Here is a 6,641-nt window from a genome sequence, read left to right as displayed (position 1 = left end):
GTTTGCTTTTAAAACGGAAGTTAAAAGATATTTTAAATGTAATAGTACTGATAATTTTTCTAAATAATGCAAATTTAAAAGTCAAATAACTTCGTTTAAGGAAAAAAAAAATGTTTCAAGTGTAATCGCTTTGATAAAGATTGTTATTTTCGTAAAATCAGCACGAAGCACGATCAAGCTCTATCGTTTTTAACTTTAAGTAAATGCTCTAATTTTTCAGAAGTTTGGATAGTTGATTCTGGTGTTAGAAGTACTAGATTTTATTTATTTGCTATTTGAGTATATGTAAGTTGTAAGCTAGATTTTAATTTATTTGTTATTTGAGTACATGTAAGCTGTAAGTTAGAGTTTGTATCGTCGGTTGCTATGGTGATATTAACGAACAAATTTTTGCGTTAAAATAAAGTGTTATGTTTCGTGTTTCTTGTAAAAATGGAGTCAGAATAATTTTATTTTAGTTAAGTAGTACTTTTTTAGAAGCGAACGACAAAATATTGCACTTTCTGGAGTCTCTTAGCATCTGGATCTTCTTCTCATATGGTGAACAGTAATAGTGCCTTAAAAAAGCCTGAAAATATTTTGACAAAAATTGGTTTGGCGAAGCAGTTATGAAATCTGAATGCAAAGGATCTATTGAATCTGTAAAGTAAATTTTGAAAAATGTATTGTATGTTTCAGATTTGAGTAAAAAATTTTTGTCGGTGCATGCCCTAACAAAAAATGATGGTTTAGAAAAATTTGTTAAAGATAACGTGTAAATTTCTAAAGAAGGAAAAGTTTTTCAAGAAGGTAAGAATAATAATTCTGAATTGTATGAAGTTTAATTAATGAATCGGGTATAATATGAAAAAAACGCAACTACNTATATATTTCTTAAAACCTTTCATTACCTTTTAGTTTAATTAATAAGCTGAGTTTTAAATATGTTTACTAAATTCATAAACTTAGATAAAACAACAAAATAAATTATTTCAAAAGGAACTAGACTAATATATTTCCAACCTGACGAGTAGCGACTTATAACAACACACTTCGTTAAATGTTTACTTTGTTGCTAGAAATCAGGTTGTTTACTAGTTAAATTTAGTAGGAATAACACGACCTGTAACGTAGGCTATAATATACCCAATTAAATGAAAGAAAAATGCATTTGTCACCCGTGAAGAAAATAATGAAAATTCACGGCATAGAAAACTTGGACATTTAAACACTGTGAACACATTATGAAGAAATTAGTAAGTCATTCAACATGGGTGAATTTTAGAACTGATGAAATTAAGAATATTTAGAATGTTTCAATCTTTGCGAAAAAAACATGCAAACAAACTAGACTTAAATTTTTAAGTGGGGTATTAAAAAACTAGGTGATTAGATTTAATACACATTGATGTTTGTGGACCAGTAGAACGTAACACATGGGAAATGAAGAAATATTTTGAAACATTTTTTGATGATTTCACACATTTTGTGATGGTTTATCCAATTAAAAATAAATTTGAGGAAACAAGAAATTTGAAGAACTAGGTTAAGGAAGTGGAAGCAAAGTGGTTGTTGAGTGTTAAAAATTTGCTGTGATAATGGAGAGGAATATATTTCAAACGAATTTAAAAACTAGAACAAATCAAGGGGAATTATTCTAGATTGTTCCATTCCATATTCTCTTCAATTAAGCGACAAGGCTGAACGCTTGAATCGCAGTCTCCTAGATAAGACAAGATCACTATTATTTGACTCCAGTCTTAAAGAGGAAGCGTGGAGTAAAATTTAATGGACTACATAAATAAAAGATGCAAAATGTGCATTAGTGTCCGAGGTAATCATATATCTTACTGAGGTACTAATTATAGTTTCATTCTGGTAAGATCAATTTTTCGTGGCTGTTTGAAATCATCCAATGAGTATCTTTTATATTTTTAATTTTATTATTTTTTGGCAAGTTGATATCTAAACTATTTTGCCTAATAATAAATGCACATTGCTTCTGCTAAATATATACTTAGTTTCAGTTCCTCAATCAACGCCTATTAATAATTATTCCGGAAAATGTAATTGTTCCTTTGCAATTGTCAAGCAGTGTGTATATGCTCTGAAGGTTATATTTATGGATTGTTAACAAGTAAAATTTCTTCTCATTTATTACTGCTTATCGAGTCGCATATTCTGTATTCCCAGTTTTTATGAGATTATTTTTTTCTCAAGGAGGGTTTATTATTTTTCAACTCTACATACTGAAATGAAATGTTACCTAGATTTAAAATCAAGGTATTTCATTTCGTAACGATTAGCATAATATATAGCTTTTTAAAATTATAATTCTTCATATTATAAATAAAAATAATCTGTTTTATCGAATTTTCCCTTATAAAAAAAGCAATGATGAATGAAAAGCAACCGAAATGCATCTAAAAATTAAAGTGTAAGAAAAAATATAGTGCGAGCCGCTCTACGGGCTACAGGAATGCAACTATAAAGTTGAAATTTGATGTGCTAAAAAGGCTATTTTTGTGTATGAACTTACAACAAGATTTTTGCTCTGAATTTCCGTAACTGCTTTAATGCGCGTATCTATTAGAGATTGCTTACATTACATTGAAAAAAACTCCGGATTAAATTACAGTGAAAAGTACTGTCACACTGAACATCGACTTTTCACCCTAAAACTAAAGAAAAATTCTGAAATACTGTAGTTTTAATGTAATATGTACTAAAAACCACTGAATCACTGTAATTAAATAAATATTTAGGTATAAAGTTTTACAGTAAAAATGGATTTTACGGATGCTGCACGCAAGGTGTCAGTACTTTTTACCGGAATTCGACCCGGAATTTTTTGCCATGTAAATTAAGAAAAAACATATTTTCTGATGTGGTATATTTTACAAGATTTATTTATAGTAAAATTTGTTTTTATAAAATATTGATAACTTATTGAGATAACATTTTTAAATTTTCAGTTAAATCACTAAGTAGACAGATTAGTTGCAACCACGAGATGGCTTACATCTACTATATTGCCAGTTTCAACAAAACCTGCAAATTTCTAGGACGCATCTGCGACAGTTACGAAGATTTTACTGCAGGAAAATGCTCCAGCAGCCCTGTGTGCAGAATGGGTTTCTATTCAAAGAGATTACCAAATCTTTCTGCCAAGTCCAAGTGCTTCCTGGAAACATCAGAAAACCCTCCGTTCTGCCTAGAATAATGCAATAAATTCAGGCTACCCGACAAAATTTTCAAAAAATAATAGCAGAAAAATGTAAAAAGAACAACAATTTAAAGCAATTTCAAATAAATTCAAAACATTTCAGTTTCATTGGAATTTTTTCTTCAGTTTACTAACGCCCTAAAACCTCGTTGTTCAATTGAATTGAAAATCATCTCTATATATATTTCTCTTACACAGCGACAAAAAAAGCCGTCATTGCAACTCCCCGAATGGCAACGCTAGAAAAATCGACCAATGATTGTCGCTGAAAATGTCACATGCCAAATCTAGTTGTGGTGGCTCAACATATAGCGCTCTTAAAAACGGAAACTGAAATAACCAGATAGAGCATTTTCACCAAATTTGATCTCTTCCGAAATTCGCCAATCAGCTGCGTCAATCTCATACCATTAAGCTAGGCAGAAGTGAGTAGTCTTTGTCGGTAGATCTCTATTTTAGTATTTTGTCGAAAGCGCTTTTTTTCACGANTTTAGCATTTTGTCGAAAGCGCTTTTTTTTCACGAATTTATATATTACGAATTTATTTGAGGATTTTTGATTTATATCACGAATTATACTACAGCACATTTCTAATAGGTTTAACGAATTACACGTCATTTATTTGAATTCAAATTTATTTTAATGACGTAGTATTTACTAAAAAGATGTAAATGTTTTTTAAAAAAAAAGTTTCTATATGGATTTGAATGATTGTTTTGAATTCTTAGAATTTTGTGCATTTGCAACGTACTTAAGTTAATAGTGAGCGAAGCGAGCTTGGTTTGCGAAGCAAACCATATAAGATTGCGTAGCAATATTCGGGGGTTGGCGAGCGTTAGCGAGCATGGGGCAGCCCACTAGTATTATTAATCTTCATAGTATGTTTTCCAAGAGTCAAATACTTCCCTGTTAAAATAATTTGATTACGTAATAAAATAACAATAATCGATTTGAAGTTTTAAATTCTTTAGTTAGTCAATGGATCTGTGGGCTTATAATCTCCTTGTCCTCAACCTCTCTGTGCACGTCACTGAGGTTGAGTCCTATGACGTCAGATCATATGATATTTTAGGGCGTGATTTCAGGCTATTTTATCAAATGTCTACAGGGAAGAAAATAACAAGTGTTTGTGAATGTGCTTAACCCAGTTAAAGTATTAATTCCAAAGCATGTCACGGACATGCTATCTACGTTGATTCTTCCCGATATTACCTGACAAAGAATCATAAACAAATAATCATTAAAGAACATGGAATAAGCTTCCAGTGAAATTAATTTTGCTTAAAAAAGTTGTAACCTAGCAAAACATCACTTATGTTTGCTAGCTTTTAAGTAATTGAAAAAAAAAGCACAATTGTAGTCTGTAGTTTAATTTGTAACAGTGCTTAGTATTAAACCTATTAGAAGAATCCAGTTTGCTCACGACAATCTCGATTTAACTAATTGAATTTTTTTTATAATCTTTAATATCAAGGGCTAAAATTGTTCCTTGCATCAGTTGTCCATATTTCAAGACCCTAACATAAATGGATTATACAAAAGATACACAGACACACAAACTCTTTCTTTTACTGTTACAACACTAAACATATTAGGGAAGATCGAAAACTAATGTCGTTTCGGGGCATAAATTATTCGTTAGTCTGAAAAACCAATGGATTTTTTTCGATCCATTTCGATTCATCTTCGATCCGACATTGCTGTTAACGATGCATTATTGATTAAAAATAAAATCTTGATAGCAAATATGAAATGCACCGAAATGACGTTACTTTCCGGTCTCCCTAATATATAAATTTGATTTAGATGCAAATAGCTACTAATGTTCATGTTAATATATTCAATACTTCTGAACTAAAATATGGCAATATTTCATAAATATATTTACACCTTGTTCCCGACCGTACTTCACGTTCTCCACGGTAAGGGGCAGTATTTGTATAAGTTTTTTCAAGTACTTTTTTATCAAGTACTTTTTTTCAAATCTTATTATCTAAATATGAAGTGATCTGATATTTTAAGTATATATTTCAAAGTATAGTATCTGATATTTTGAAATAAGTTGAACACATTTTTTTGCAAAAACACGATACAAATATTAAATTTATATCTTGTGATAGTTATTTTGGTAATTATATGTAACAATTACACAAACTTTCTTACGCCTAGCTTAAATATTTATGAAGATATGAAAATTTTTTTAAGAAATTAATTTTTTTAGTCTTACGTTCTTTTGCTATAACTTTAAAAAATTTAATACAATTAAACAAAATTTTTAAAGCAACTAAAAATTAATTACAAAACTCTGGCTTCAAAATTTGAGGAAAAATTCGTTTAAAACTGGGCAGAGTAGATAAAGTGGTTCTTTAATATTGTGCATGAGCAGGAAAAATTGAAATTTTGTTTCTTAATTTTGTTATGAATCGTATTTGACAATTAATGAAAAAGTACGATTTTAACATCTTAAAAATTGAAAAAGTTTGAAGCAATTTTCAAAGTAGTTTTTGCACATTTTAAAAGAAAGCTGAAAATGATAAGAAGTTTTCCACAATTATTATTGTGTATCATTACACAGAATTTAATAAAAAAATTACAATACCTCGCAATAAACGTAGATCAAAAAGTGATTTAATAAAGATAGATAACAGGCGAAAAAAAGGATAAATTTATGAGGGATGATTCTCAACTATGCCGGTGTCATTTTTAATAAATCTCGTTTAATAGTGAAATACGTGTTAAACCCCTTATATTTTGAGCAATCTTTTATAAAATATGGAAACTACTTAGAAAATTGCATAAAACCTTTTAAATTGTTCAGATATTCAAATCGGACGTTTTTTTATTAGTTGCCAAATATGATTCACTTCAAAATTTTATTTTTTAATTTTTCCACGCATGCACAATATAAAATAACTACTTCGTATCTTAAACAGTTTTAAACGAATTTTTCTCAAATTTTAAAGCATAAATGTTATAATTAATTTTAAATTGCTCTAAAAATTTTGTTTAATTTTATTAAATGTTTTTACAGTTATAGCAAAAAAAAAAGAAAAAAAAACGTAAAACAATTTTTTTTTGTGAAAACGCTCATATTTTTATAAATATTTAAGTTAAGCTTACGAAATTTTTTGGTAATTATTGCATATAATAACTGTCATAAGTTACAAATCTATTATTAAGTAGGGTACATAGGGTAGGGAATTTTACATAGGGTGTAAAAAAATACTATTTTCTGTTTGTAATTTATTGGCGATTCCTCAAACCTCTAAGAGTTTTCAACTTCACTGATATATATGAGACGCATGATCTAAACACTTTTGTTATAAAATAATTCGTTAACTACTTCGGGAGCAATATGAAAAAATGTATTAGTGCAGATGTGTTTCTATCATTTCGTCCACCCCTGTATATATATATATATATAGAATGGGTTTCT

The 6,641-nt window shown here is 29.1% G+C and overlaps 1 long non-coding RNA gene across 1 annotated transcript; it reads left to right on the top strand.

The window, feature by feature from the left end:
* The first annotated feature begins 320 nt into the window (after window positions 1-320).
* LOC139426255 (uncharacterized) lies at window positions 321-3,313 on the top strand. Its single transcript, XR_011637496.1, has 2 exons — window positions 321-789; window positions 2,955-3,313. It is a non-coding gene; the product is annotated as an uncharacterized lncRNA (long non-coding RNA).
* The last annotated feature ends 3,328 nt before the right edge of the window (window positions 3,314-6,641 follow it).

The sequence above is a fragment of the Parasteatoda tepidariorum genome, chromosome 8, assembly GCF_043381705.1.
Source record: "Parasteatoda tepidariorum isolate YZ-2023 chromosome 8, CAS_Ptep_4.0, whole genome shotgun sequence".
Classification (NCBI taxonomy): Eukaryota; Metazoa; Arthropoda; class Arachnida; order Araneae; family Theridiidae; genus Parasteatoda; species Parasteatoda tepidariorum.
This window is presented reverse-complemented; position numbering and strand designations above follow the sequence as displayed.